The following is a 14,024-nucleotide window of genomic DNA, read 5'->3' on the forward strand; positions in this document are numbered from 1 at the left end:
TGTTACTACACAGTCTTTACTTCACGATCTAGCTTCACGGAGCTATCTTTATTTTTTTGCATTTTGTGATTGTATTTTATATGATTCATGGGATGTTTAAGAAGTACATGAAATCTATGCAACTGTTTGAGAAACAACTATAAAATCTTGAGGAATTATGTTTCATATATCTTTATAAGACTAACTAAATCATACTTTCTTTTTAAAAAGTTTTTATTTAAATTCCAGTCAGTCAACATAATATCAGTTTCAAGTGTACAATATAGTGATTCAACACTTCCATACAACACCTGGTAGACAATTTAATGCAACCCCTATCAAACTACCAATAACATTTTTCACAGAGCTAAAACAAGCAATCCTAAAATATGTATGGAATCATAAAAAGAGCCCAAATAACCCAAAGCAAACTTGAAAAGGAAAAGCAAAGCTGAGGCATCACAATAGTTTATTTTTGCTTTTGTTTTCTTCGCCTCAGGAGACAAATGTAGAAAGAAGTTGCTGGGCAGCCTGGGTGGCTCAGTGGTTTAGTGCCACCTTCAGCCCAGGGCATGATTCTGGAGACATGGGATCAAGTCCCATGTCCGGCTCCCTGCACGGAGCCTGCTTCTTCCTCTGCCTGTGTCTCTGCCTCTCTCTCTCTCCCTGTGTCTCTCATGAATAAATAAATAAATAAAAATAATAAAAAAGAAGTTGCTATGGTTGCCCTCAAAGAGGTTATTGCCTGTTTTCTTCTCTACAATTTTGATGGTTTCAGGTCTCACATTTAGGTGTTTCATCCATTTTGAATTTATTTTGTATGGTGTAAGAAAGTGATCCAGTTTCATTATTTTGCATGTAGCTGTCCAGTTTTCCCAACACCATTTTATGAAGTCACTATTTCCCTTTGGATATTCTTTCCAAAGAAATCTTTGTCAAAGATTAACTGACCATATAATTGAGGGTTCATTTCTGGGTTTTCTTTTCTGTTCTATTGATCTATGTGTCTATTTTTGTGCCAGTACAATACTATTTTGTTCACTTCAGCTTTGTAATATAATTACAAGTCCAGAATTATGATGCTTACAGCTTTGTTTTTCTTTTCCAAGCTTGCTTTGGTTATTCAGGGTCTTTTGTAGCTCCATACAAATTTTAAGATTATTCTAGCCCTGTGAAAAATGTTGGTGGTATTTTATAGGAATTGCATCAAATGGGTAGATTACTTTGGGTAGTATACACATTCTAACAATATTTATTCTTCCAAACCATGAGCCAGCCTAGAATGTTTTTCCATTTTTTGCATCATCTTTAATTTCTTTCATTAGTGTTTTATAGTTTTCAGAGTACAGATCTTTCATCTCTTTGGTTAGGTTTATTACTATGTATCTTATAGTTTTTAGTACAGCTGTAAATGAGATAGATTCCTTATTTCTCTTTCTTCTGCTTCATTATTGGTGTACAGAAATGCAACAGATTTTTGTATGTTGATTTTGTATCCTGCAACTTTACTGAATCCATTGATTAATTCTAGCAGGTTTTGGGTGGTCTTTCAGGTTTTTTATAGACAGCATCATGTCATCTGCAAATAGTGAAAGTTTGACTTGTCAATTTGGATGCCTTTTCTTATTTTTTAAAAAGATTTTATTTATTTATTCATGAGAGATACACAGAGAGAGGCAGAGACATAGGCAGATGGAGAAGCAGGCTCCATGCAGGGAACCTGATGCAGGACTCCATCCCAAGACCCTGGGATCATAACCTGACCTGAAGGCAGATGGTCAACCACTGAGCCATCCAAGCATCCCTGGATGCTTGCTTGTTTCTTTTCTTTTCTTTTCTTCTTTTTTCTTTTCTTTTTTCTTTTCTTCTCTCTCTCTCTCCTTTCCTTCTTTTATTCTATTTTTTTTTTTTGCCTGATTGTTGCAGCTAGAACTTCCAGTATTATGTTAAAAAACAGTGGTGAGAGTATACATCCCTGTCTTTTTTCCTGACTGTAGAGGAAAAGCTCTCAATTTTTCCCCATTGAGGATGGTATTAACTGTGGGTTTTTCATATATGGCCTTTATAAGCTGAGGTATGTTCCTTCTAAACCTACTTTGTTGAGGGTTTTTATCATGAATGAATATTAATCTTTGTCAAATGCTTTTTCTGCATCTATTGAAATAATCATATAGTTCTTATTCTTTCTTGTATTAATGTAGTTTAGGGGATCCCTGGGTGGCTCAGCGGTTTAGCGCCTGCCTTTGGCCCAGGGTGTGATCCTGGAGTCCGGCTCCCTACGTGGAGCCTGCTTCTCCCTCTGCCTGTGTCTCTGCCACCCCCCCCCCCCAAGAATAAATAAAAAAATGAATCTTAAAAAAAATGTAGTTTATAATGTTGATTGATTTGCAAATATTGAACTACCCTTGCAACCGAGGAATAAACCCCCCTTGATTGTGGTGAATGTTTTTTTAAATGTATTGTTGTATATCAAGAATTTTTGCATCCATGTTCATTAGGCATATTGTCCTATAGTTCTCTTTTTTAGTGGAGTCTTTTTAAAAAATATTTTATTTATTTATTCATGAGAGAACAGAGAGAGAGGCAGAGACATGGCCAGAGGGAGAAGCAGGCTCCATGCGGGGAGCCCGACGCGGGACTCGATCCCAGGACTCCAGGAGCTGAACGCAGACTCTCAACCGCTGAGCCACCCTGGTGTCCCTTTAGTGGAGTCTTTATCTGTTTTTTTTTTTTTTTTAAGATTTTATTTACTTATTCACGACAGACAGAGAGAAAGAGAGGCAGAGACACATGCAGCGGGAGAAGCAGGCTCCATACGGGGAGCGCGACATGGGACTCAATACCGGGTCTCCAGGATCACACCCCGGGCTGAAGGTGGCGCTAAACCGCTGGGCCACTAGGGCTGCCCTTTATCTGGTTTTTGTATCAGGGTAATGCTGGCCTCATAAAATGAATTTGGAAGTTATCCTTCCTTTTCTGTTTTTTATTTGGTAGAGTTTACCTGTGAAGCCATCTGGCCCTGGACTTTTGTTTGTTGGGAGTTTTTTGATTACTGATTCAATTTCTTTGTCAGTTATCAGTCCATTCAAGTTTTCTATTTCTTCATGTTTCAATTTTGGTAGTTTATATGTTTCTAGGAGTGCATCCATTTCTTCCACATTACCCAATTTGTTGGTATATAATTTTTCATAATATTCTCTTATAATTGTATTTCTGTGGTGATCGTTGTTATTTCTCCTGTCTTATTTGTGATTTTTTATCTATCTAGGTCCTTTCTCTTTCTTTTTGATAAGTCTGCCTGGAGGTTTATCAATTTTATTATTCTTTTCCAAAAAACTAGCTCCTGGTTTCATTGATCTGTTCTATTGTCTTATTGTTTTGTTTTTTAGTTTCTATATCATTTATTTCTGCTCTAATCTTTATTATTTTCTTCCTTCTGCTGGCTTTAGGCTTTGTTTGTTGTTCTTTTTCTAGCTCCTTTAGGTGTAAAGTTAGATTGTTTGTTTGAGATTTTTCTCACATCTTGAGGTAGGCCTGTATAGCTATATCCTTCCCTTTTAGGACCACTCCTGCTACATCTCAAAGGTTTTCATTTTCATTTGTTTCCATGTATGTTTTTATTTTCTTCTTTGATTTCTTGGTTGACCCATTCATTCTTTAGTAGCATGTAGTGAAGTGTCCATGTATGTGTGGTCTTCCCAACTGTTTTCTTATGGTTGACTTCAAGTTTCATAGCGTTGTGGTCAGAAAAGGTGAGTGGTATGATTTCAGTCTTCCTGTATTTGTTGAGGTCTGATTTGTAACCTCATATGTTGTGATTTCTTATGGAGAATGTCCCATGTACAGTTGAAAATAATGCATATTCTATTTTAGGATGGAATGTTCGGAATATGTATGTTAAATCCACCTGGTCCAGTTTATCATTCAAAACCATTGTTTCTTTTTTTTTTTTTTTCCCAAAACCATTGTTTCTGTGTTTATTTTCTGTTTTGGTGATCTGTCCATTTGGTATAAATGAGGTGTTAATGTCTCCTAATATTGTATTATTATCAATGAGTTCCTTTATGTTTGTTATTAATTGTTTTATACATTTGGGTGATCCCATGTTGGATGCATAAATATTTACAATTGTTATATCTTCTTGTTGGATTGTTCCCTTTATTATGATATATTGTCCTTCTTTGCAAGAGACTCATTTTAGGCCCTAAAGACATCTGCAGATTGAAAGTGAGGGGTCAGGGAAACATTTATCATGAAAATGGATATCAAAAGAAAGCCAGAGTAGCAATACTTAAATCAGACAAACTATATTTTTAAAAAGCCTTTTATTTATTTAAGTAATCTCTACAATGAAGGGCTCGAACTCATGACCCCAAGATCAAGAGGCATATGCTCTTCTGACTGAGTAAGCCAGGTATCCCAAACAAGATTAAAACAAAGATTGTAGTGAATGGGTGACGGGCACTGGGGGTTATTCTGTAGGTTAGTAAATTGAACACCAATAAAAAATAAATTAAAAAAAAATAAAACAAAGATTGTAACAAGAGAAGAAGATTTCATATCTAGTCATCAATAATTGAAATTAAGTATCTTCTCACAAGGAAAACTCCAGGCCCAATGACTTTACCAGTGAATATTCAAAACTTTTAAAGAAATAATGGTATCAATATTACACGAACTTTTCTGGAGACTAAAAATAAGGAACACTTCCCAACTTGTCTTATGAGGCCAACATAAGTTTGCCACTGAAACTGACAAAATCATTATAAGAAAGGAATACTACAGGCCAGTCTCTCTTATGATCTTAGATGTAAAATCCCTAAAGCAAAATATTAACAAATATAATCCAGTAAACATATAAAAATTATAATTCAATATTACTAAGTGGTTTAGCATCTGAAAAATCAATCAGAAAAAGGGAAAAAATAGTAAGACAGTATCAAGAGTAGCAGAAGAATTATGTTAAATACATCACCCTTTCACTTTTAAAATCTATCAGAAAACTAAAGATAGAAGTGTCCTCAAAATCTGCAGCAACCATATTTAATGGGGAAATGTTTAGAACCTTTCCCTTAGACTGGGAACGAGACATGGATGTTTGCTACTATAGCTTCAACTTTATATCAGAGTACTAGCCATTGCAATAGGCAAGAAAAAGAAATAAAAGGTGTAAGCATTGTAAACAATGAAAACTGCCATCACTCAAAGATACTATGATTTTCTATATGAAAAGTCAAAAGAATCTACAGAAAAATTACTAAAATTAGTAAAGGAATTTAGAAAGTTTGCCACTAATAGGGTCAACATACAAAAATTAAATTTTTGTATTTCATATAAATAAGCAAACTTTGCAACATGAAATAAAAATGCCATTTTATAATCACATCAGCAAACACTGAATACCTAAAATACATCTAACAAAAGATGTTTAGTATCTTCTCACAGAACATGACTTACACAAGATCACATACCTAGATGGTCTCAGAACTAGGACCAGGACAGGTTTTCTGATTTTACATCCAATTCTTGTCCCAGTGTTTCACATAAGATGATAAATATATGTGTAAATAAGGAGCTTGGGGTTGAGACCAGTGTGAATGAGGGAAGATGAATGACCCCAATATATTCCTTGGTTATATAAGTTTTAAAGTTCTAAAACAGCTTCTCTGATGGTAAAATGAACACTAGATTCAGTCAGAAGTTCTTGCTGATTACTGGCTATGAAACCTATTTAAGACCTAAACTTCTCAAATACAAAATGGGAATTAAAATGAAGTCGAATGTGAGATAGTTTTTAACTCTAGGAAATGCTTTATAAAAGTTGAAAAACTCTATTATGCAGAAGATTAAAATGAAATATGATAAAAATTCATAATCTGTTGACTGTCAAGTTTATGTGTATTTTCCCGATTAAATATTTCACCTATGCTATAAAACTATGTTTTTACTAACTGCATTTTTTATTTTTATTTATTTATTTATTTATTTATTTATTTATTTATTTATTATTATTTATTTTTTATCGGTGTTCAATTTACCAACATACAGAATAACCCCCAGTGCCCGTCACCCATTCACTCCCACCCCCCACCCTAGTACAACCTCCCCTTCTACCACCCCTAGTTCTTTCCCAGAGTTAGCAGTCTTTAGGTTCTGTCTCCCTTTCTGATATTTCCCACATTTCTTCTCCCTTCCCTTATATTCCCTTTCACTATTATTTATATTCCCTAAATGAATGAGAACATATAATGTTTGTCCTTCTCCAACTGACTTACTTCACTCAGCATAATACCCTCCAGTTCCATCCACGTTGAAGCAAATGGTGGGTATTTGTCATTTTTAATGGCTGAGTAATATTCCATTGTATACATAAACCACATCTTCTTTATCCATTCATCTTTCGTTGGACACCGAGGCTCCTTCCACAGTTTGGCTATTGTGGACATTGCTGCTAGAAACATCGGGGTGCAGGTGTCCCGGCGTTTCATTGCATCTGTATCTTTGGGGTAAATCCCCAACAGTGCAATTGCTGGGTCGTAGGGCAGGTCTATTTTTAACTGTTTGAGGAACCTCCACACAGTTTTCCAGAGTGGCTGCACCAGTTCACATTCCCACCAACAGTGTAAGAGGGTTCCCTTTTCTCTGCATCCTCTCCAACATTTGTGGTTTCCTGCCTTGTTAATTTTCCCCATTCTCACTGGTGTGAGGTGGTATCTCATTGAGGTTTTAATTTGTATTTCCCTGATGGCAAGTGATGCAGAGCATTTTCTCATGTGCATGTTGGCCATGTCTATGTCTTCCTCTGTGAGATTTCTGTTCATGTCTTTTGCCCATTTCATGATTGGATTGTTTGTTTCTTTGGTGTTGAGTTTAATAAGTTCTTTATAGATCTTGGAAACTAGTCCTTATCTGATATGTCATTTGCAAATATCTTCTCCCATTCTGTAGGTTGTCTTTTAGTTTTGTTGACTGTATCCTTTGCTGTGCAAAAGCTTCTTATCTTGATGAAGTCCCAATAGTTCGTTTTTGCTTTTGTTTCTTTTGCCTTCGTGGATGTATCTTGCAAGAAGTTACTGTGGCTGAGTTCAAAAAGGGTGTTGCCTGTGTTCTCCTCTAGGATTTTGATGGAATCTTGTCTCACATTTAGATCTTTCATCCATTTTGAGTTTATCTTTGTGTATGGTGCAAGAGAGTGGTCTAGTTTCATTCTTCTGCATGTGGATGTCCAATTTTCCCAGCACCATTTATTGAAGAGACTGTCTTTCTTCCAATGGATAGTCTTTCCTCCTTTATTGAATATTAGTTGACCATAAATTTGAGGGTCCACTTCTGGGTTCTCTATTCTGTTCCATTGATCTATGTGTCTGTTTTTGTGCCAGTACCACACTGTCTTGATGACCACAGCTTTGTAGTACAACCTGAAATCTGGCATTGTGATGTCCCCAGATATGGTTTTCTATTTTAAAATTCCCCTAGCTATTCAGGTCTTTTCTGATCCACACAAATCTTAAAATAATTTGTTCTAACTCTCTGAAGAAAGTCCATGGTATTTTGATAGGGATTGCATTAAACGTGTATATTGCCCTGGGTAACACTGACATTTTCACAATATTAATTCTGCCAATCCATGAGCATGGAATATTTTTCCATCTTTCTGTGTCTTCCTCAATTTCTTTCAGAAGTGTTCTATAGTTTTTAGGGTATAGATCCTTTACCTCTTTGGTTAGGTTTTTTCCTAGGTATCTTATGCTTTTGGGTGCAATTGTAAATGGGATTGACTCCTTAATTTCTCTTTCTTCAGTCTCATTGTTAGTGTATAGAAATGCCACTGATTTCTGGGCATTGATTTTGTATCCTGCCACGCTACCGAATTGCTGTATGAGTTCTAGCAATCTTAGGGTGGAGGCTTTTGGGTTTTCTATGTAGAGTATGATGTCATCGGCGAAGAGGGAGAGTTTGACTTCTTCTTTGCCAATTTGAATGCCTTTAATGTCTTTTTGTTGTCTGATTGCTGAGGCTAGGACTTCCAGTACTATGTTGAATAGCACTGGTGAGAGTGGACATCCCTGTCTTGTTCCTGATCTTAGGGGAAAGGCTCCCAGTGCTTCCCCATTGACAATGATATTTGTTGTGGGCTTTTCGTAGATGGCTTTTAAGATGTTGAGGAATGTTCCCTCTATCCCTACACTCTGAAGAGTTTTGATCAGAAATGGATGCTGTATTTTGTCAAATGCTTTCTCTGCATCTAATGAGAGGATCCTATGGTTCTTGGTTTTTCTCTTGCTGATATGATGAATCACATTGATTGTTTTACGGGTGTTGAACCAGCCTTGTGTCCTAGGGATAAATCCTACTTGGTCATGGTGAATAATTTTCTTAATGTACTGTTGGATCCTATTGGCCAGTATCTTGTTGAGAATTTTTGCATCCATGTTCATCAGGGATATTGGTCTGTAATTCTCCTTTTTGGTTGGGTCTTTCTCTGGTTTTGGAATGAAGGTGATGCTGGCCTCATAAAACAAATTTGGAAGTACTCCATCTCTTTCTATCTTTCCAAACAGCTTTAGGAGAATAGGTATGGTTTCTTCTTTAAACGTTTGATAGAATTCCCCTGGGAAGCCATCTGGCCCTGGACTCTTGTGTCTTGGGAGGTTTTTGATGACTGCTTCAATTTCCTCCCTGGTTATTGGCCTGTTCAGGTTTTCTATCTCTTCCTGTTCCAGTTTTGTTAGTTTGTAGCTTTCCAGGAATGCGTCCATTTCTTCTAGATTGCCTAATTTATTGGCGTATAGCTGTTCATAATATGTTTTTAAAATCGTTTGTATTTCCTTGGTGTTGGTAGTGATCTCTCCTTTCTCATTCATGATTTTATTAATTTGAGTCTTCTCTCTCTTCTTTTTAATAAGGCTGGCTAATGGTTTATCTATCTTATTAATTCTTTCAAAGAACCAACTCCTGGTTTTGTTGATCTGTTCCACAGTTCTTCTGGTCTCAATTTCATTGAGTTCTGCTCGAATCTTTATTAACTCTCTTCTTCTGCTGCGTGTAGCATCTAGTTGCTGTTTTTTCTCTAGCTCCTTTAGGTGTAAGATTAGCTTTTGTATTTGAGTTCTTTCCAGTTTTTGGATGGATGCTTGTATTGCGATGTATTTCCCCCTTAGGACTGCTTTTGCTGCATCCCAAAGATTTTGAACGGTTGTATCTTCATTCTCATTAGTTTCCATGAATCTTTTTAATTCTTCCTTAATTTCCTGGTTGACCCTTTCATCTTTTAGCAGGATGGTCCTTAACCTCCACGTGTTTGAGGTCCTTCCAAACTTCTTGTTGTGATTTAGTTCTAATTTCAAGGCATTATGGTCTGAGAATATGCAGGGGACAATCCCAATCTTTTGGTATCAGTTCAGACCCGATTTGTGACCCAGTATGTGGTCTATTCTGGAGAAAGTTCCATGTGCACTTGAGAAGAATGTGTATTCAGTTGAGTTTGGATGTAAAGTTCTGTAGATATCTGTGAAATCCATCTGGTCCAGTGTATCATTTAAAGCTCTCATTTCTTTGGAGATGTTGTGCTTAGAAGACCTATCGAGTATAGAAAGCGCTAGATTCAAGTCACCAAGTATAAGTGTATTATTATCTAAGTATTTCTTCACTTTGGTTATTAATTGATTGATATATTTGGCAGCTCCCACATTCGGGGCATATATATTGAGGATTGTTAAGTCCTCTTGTTGGATAGATCCTTTAAGTATGAGATAGTGTCCCTCTTCATCTCTCACTATACTCTTCGGGGTAAATTTTAGTTTTTCTGATATAAGGATGGCTACCCCTGCTTTCTTTTGAGGACCATTTGAATGGTAAATGGTTCTCCAACCTTTTATTTTCAGGCTGTAGATGTCCTTCTGTCTAAAATGAGTCTCTTGTAGACAGCAAATAGATGGGTCCTGCTTTTTTATCCAGTCTGAAACCGTGCGCCTTTTGATGGGGTCATTAAGCCCATTCACGTTCAGAGTTACTATTGAGAGATATGAGTTTAGTGTCATCATTATATCTATTCAGTCCTTGTTTTTGTGGATTGTTCCACTGAACTTCTTCTTAAAGGGGAATTTTAAGAGTCCCCCTTAAAATTTCTTGCAGACCTGGTTTGGAGGTCACATATTCTTTCAGTTCCTGCCTGTCTTGGAAGCTCTTTATCTCTCCTTCCATTCTGAATGAGAGCCTTGGTTCTTGGTTGCATGTTCTTCTCATTTAGGACCCTGAATATATCCTGCCAGCCCTTTCTGGCCTGCCAGAACTCTGTGGAGAGGTCTGCTGTTACCCTAATACTCCTCCCCATAAAAGTCAGGGATTTCTTGTCTCTTGCTGCTTTAAGGATCTTCTCTTTATCTTTGGAATTTGCAAGCTTCACAATTAAATGTCGAGGTGTTGAACGGTTTTTATTGATTTTAGGGGGGTATCTCTCTATCTCCTGGATCTGAATGCCTGTTTCCCTTCCCAGATTAGGAAAGTTTTCAGCTAGAATTTGTTCAAATACATATTCTGGCCCTCTGTCCCTTTCGGCGCCCTCGGGAACCCCAATTAAACGTAGGTTTTTCTTCCTCAGGCTGTCGTTTACTTCCCTTAATCTATCTTCATGGTCTTTTAATTGTTTCTCTTTTTTCCTCAGTTTCCCTCTTTGCCATCAACTTGTCTTCTATGTCACTCACTCGTTCTTCCACCTCATTAACTCTCATCGTTAGGACTTCTAGTTTGGATTGCATCTCATTCAATTGATTTTTAATTTCTGCCTGATTAGCTCTAAATTCTGCAGTCATGAAGTCTCTTGAGTCCTTTATGCTTTTTTCTAGAGCCACCAGTAGCTGTATCATAGTGCTTCTGAATTGGCTTTCTGACATTGAATTGTAATCCAGATTTTGTAACTCTGTGGAGAGAGGACTGTTTCTGATTCTTTCTTTTGAGGTGAGGTTTTCCTTCTAGTCATTTTGCTCAGTGCAGAGTTGCCAAAAGGAAGTTGCATTGGGAAAAGGTGAAAAAGAGAGGAGAGAAAAAGGAAAAGAAAAGAGAAAGAGAAAAAAAAGGAAGAAAAAAAAGAAGAAAAAGAGAAAGAAAAAGAAAGAAAGGGAAAAAAAGGGTGGGGGAAGGAAACAAATCAAAAAGCAAAACAAAACAAAACAGGGAAAAAAAAACATGGGCGAGTATCTTCTGATTCTGTATACTTTAATTCCTTGACTTCCCCTGGAACTTGTCCGTCTAGCTGGTCTTCTGGTGGAGGGGCCTGTTGTGCTGATTTTCAGGTGTTAGCAGTTGGGGGAGCTGCTCTGCCCCCTGCCTGGTGCAGGGCTCAGTGGGGGCTGTTTACCCCGGTGAGGCCCCAGGAGGAACAACCGCAGTGGCGGGGCCAGCTCTGGAGCCCTGGAGTCAGCTCCCCCAGTAGCTCCAGAGCTCTCCGTCTGCAGGGCCTGGAGGCTCCGGGGCGGGGCCGCTGATCTGCTCAGCTCGGGGCAGGAGCCTCCTTGCGGCGCCTGGGCCCTCCCGGCCTCTGCCTGTCCCGGGGGAGGGGGGGGGGAGGCCGGATCCTGGGCTGGGTCCCGGCGCCCTGTGCTCCGGGGCCTACGCTGGTGGATTCGCGCTCCTGCCCCGCAGCCCCCTCCTGCGGAGCCGCCCCCGAGCCCCCCGAGCTGCTCCCGCCCTGCAGCCCCCTCCGCGGAGCCGCCCCCGAGCCCCTCTGAGCTGCTCCGGGCCCCGCCGTGCGCTGCAGCCCTTAGGGAGCTCGGCGCACTCTCCCGGGGCGCAGGTGCCGGTTAGTGTCCCCGGGAGCCCGAGGGCATCCCCGCCCTCCTGGGTCCTGCTCCACCTCCCTGCGAGCCCCTTTCAGCCCGGGAAGGTCGGTGCAGCTCCTGCGTCTCCGGGACGGGGCTCTCCTGTCCTGGGGACACTCGCCCCGGCCTCAGCCCGGCTCCTCGTGGGGTCCCTCCCCCTTGGAGGCCTTTGTTTCTTTATTTCTTTTTTCCCGTCTTCCTACCTGGATAGAAGCGCGAACTCTTCTCACTGTAGCATTCCAGGTGTTCTCTTTAATTCTCAGGTGGAATTCATAGATTTTCAGGATAATTTGAAGGTTTTCTAGGTAATTTGGTGGGGACAGGTGATTTGGGGACCCTACTCTTCCGCCTTCTTGCCCCTCCCCCCTCTGCATTTTTTAAAAATAGGAAAAGTACTTTCTTGCTCCCAGTCCCTCCTAGCCTGATTTTTAAGACCTTTCCATTTTTTTTCTCTCTAGACATTCTCTTTTTTTCCTGCTAGAATACACTAACTTACCACTTACATTTTATATTGTACCCCATTGGGAAAAATCTTAATTCACTTTTTCTTTCCCTCCTTCCCGCAAAACCCATTTCACACATCTCCTTCCCACCCTCACTTACTTAAGCCTTACTCATGTGACAATAACTATTATTTATTTAGTGCATAATTTATGCCAGGTACTATAACAAAGTCTATATATGCTCTTGATCTCATTTAATCCCTACAAAACCTTGTAACATAGGTATTACTAACCCATTTCTGTGAGAAAGTTAAGTGACAAAGTCATAGACCTTACAAAGTAGTAGAGTTGGGACTCACTCCCAAGGCCCTCTGAGTCCAATTCCTATGTTTTTTCTACTTTGCAACACTTATGAAGTTTGCTTATGGGTAAGTCTTTTCTGGTTTGGAGACTATGCTTTCTATCGGGGGAACATGGGAACTCAGACAGGAATTAGGTGGTCCTGGGAGTTTGGGTCATTGACTATGTCTGGAACTTCTCTTCACCCAGATTGTCCCAATGCCCACAGAGATATAGGTATCATGAATTTGACCTCTTGGAACATAAATGGAGACATCTGGGTCAGAGAAAATTTCAAGAAGAGAAAACTAAAGGAAAAGTCAAATTGAGCACTAAAAGCAATTACGGCTGAAGGAGGCTGAAATCTACAGAGGTGGGGTAATTCATTTATCAGAGAAGGCCCTTCTGTTTCCCTACCTGAAGCATCTGAAGAAGTTCTGGTGGTGATGCATCAAATAATTGACCATAGATGAAAGATCAGGATTTATTCATGCAAAGAGGAATTCTCTTGTTCTCTTTCCTGAAAGCAGTAGCCAAAAAATCTTCCACACTCTTCATTACATTCTTCCAACAGGTATTTTTGCTATGTTTTGATCCCATCTGGAGGCAGACACTGGCCTCAATGAACCTGAAAAATCCTTGGGATCCTAGACTCTATTGCAAGTTTTCTGGTCTTTTTTGGCCTCCATGGAGCCCAAATATGCTTCCTCAGTGCTTCATGGAGCCACTACAGGTACTGAGAGGCTGCTCAGGTGGGCGAGCCTCTCCCCATCCCCACCCACCTGTTCTATAATCACTATGGCTCTTCATTTACTGTTATACATTTTCAATGAAAAAATATTTAGGCTAATAAAATAGCTTTGAAAACAAGTGACTTAGGGAATCTTTGAACAGAAGTAGGGAGAAAGACTCCCTCTTTGGTTTCTATATTTATGATTGGTTGATTGATTGATTGATTGTTCAGATCCTGTACATGAAGAAATAAAACAGAAAATCCCAAATGGCCAAGTAGGTAAAGAGTTCAAGCTTGCAGGACAGTTACTACTTCATTTTGTGAGCTGAGCCATTATCTTCCCCATCTTGGATTCAATTTCTAGTTCTTTTTTAAAATATATTTTTAAAATATTTTATTTATTTATTTGAGAGACAGAGAGTGCACAAACAGGGGGAGCAGCAGGCAGAGGGAGAGGGAGAAGCAGGCTCCCAGTTGAGCAGGAAGCCCTATGTGGGGCTTGATTCCAGGAGCTTGGGCTCATGACCTGAGCTGAAGGCAGATGCTTAACTGACTGAGCCACTGAGGCACCTCTCAATTTCTAGTTCTAATACAAAATTTAGGGGACCCCTGGGTGGCTGAGCGGTTGAGCATCTGCCTTTGGCTCAGGGCATGATCCCAGAGTCCTGAGATCGAGTCCCACATCAGGCTTCCTGCATGGAGCCTGCTTCTCCC

Source organism: Canis lupus, chromosome 27, assembly GCF_011100685.1.
Source record: "Canis lupus familiaris isolate Mischka breed German Shepherd chromosome 27, alternate assembly UU_Cfam_GSD_1.0, whole genome shotgun sequence".
Lineage (NCBI taxonomy): Eukaryota > Metazoa > Chordata > Mammalia > Carnivora > Canidae > Canis > Canis lupus.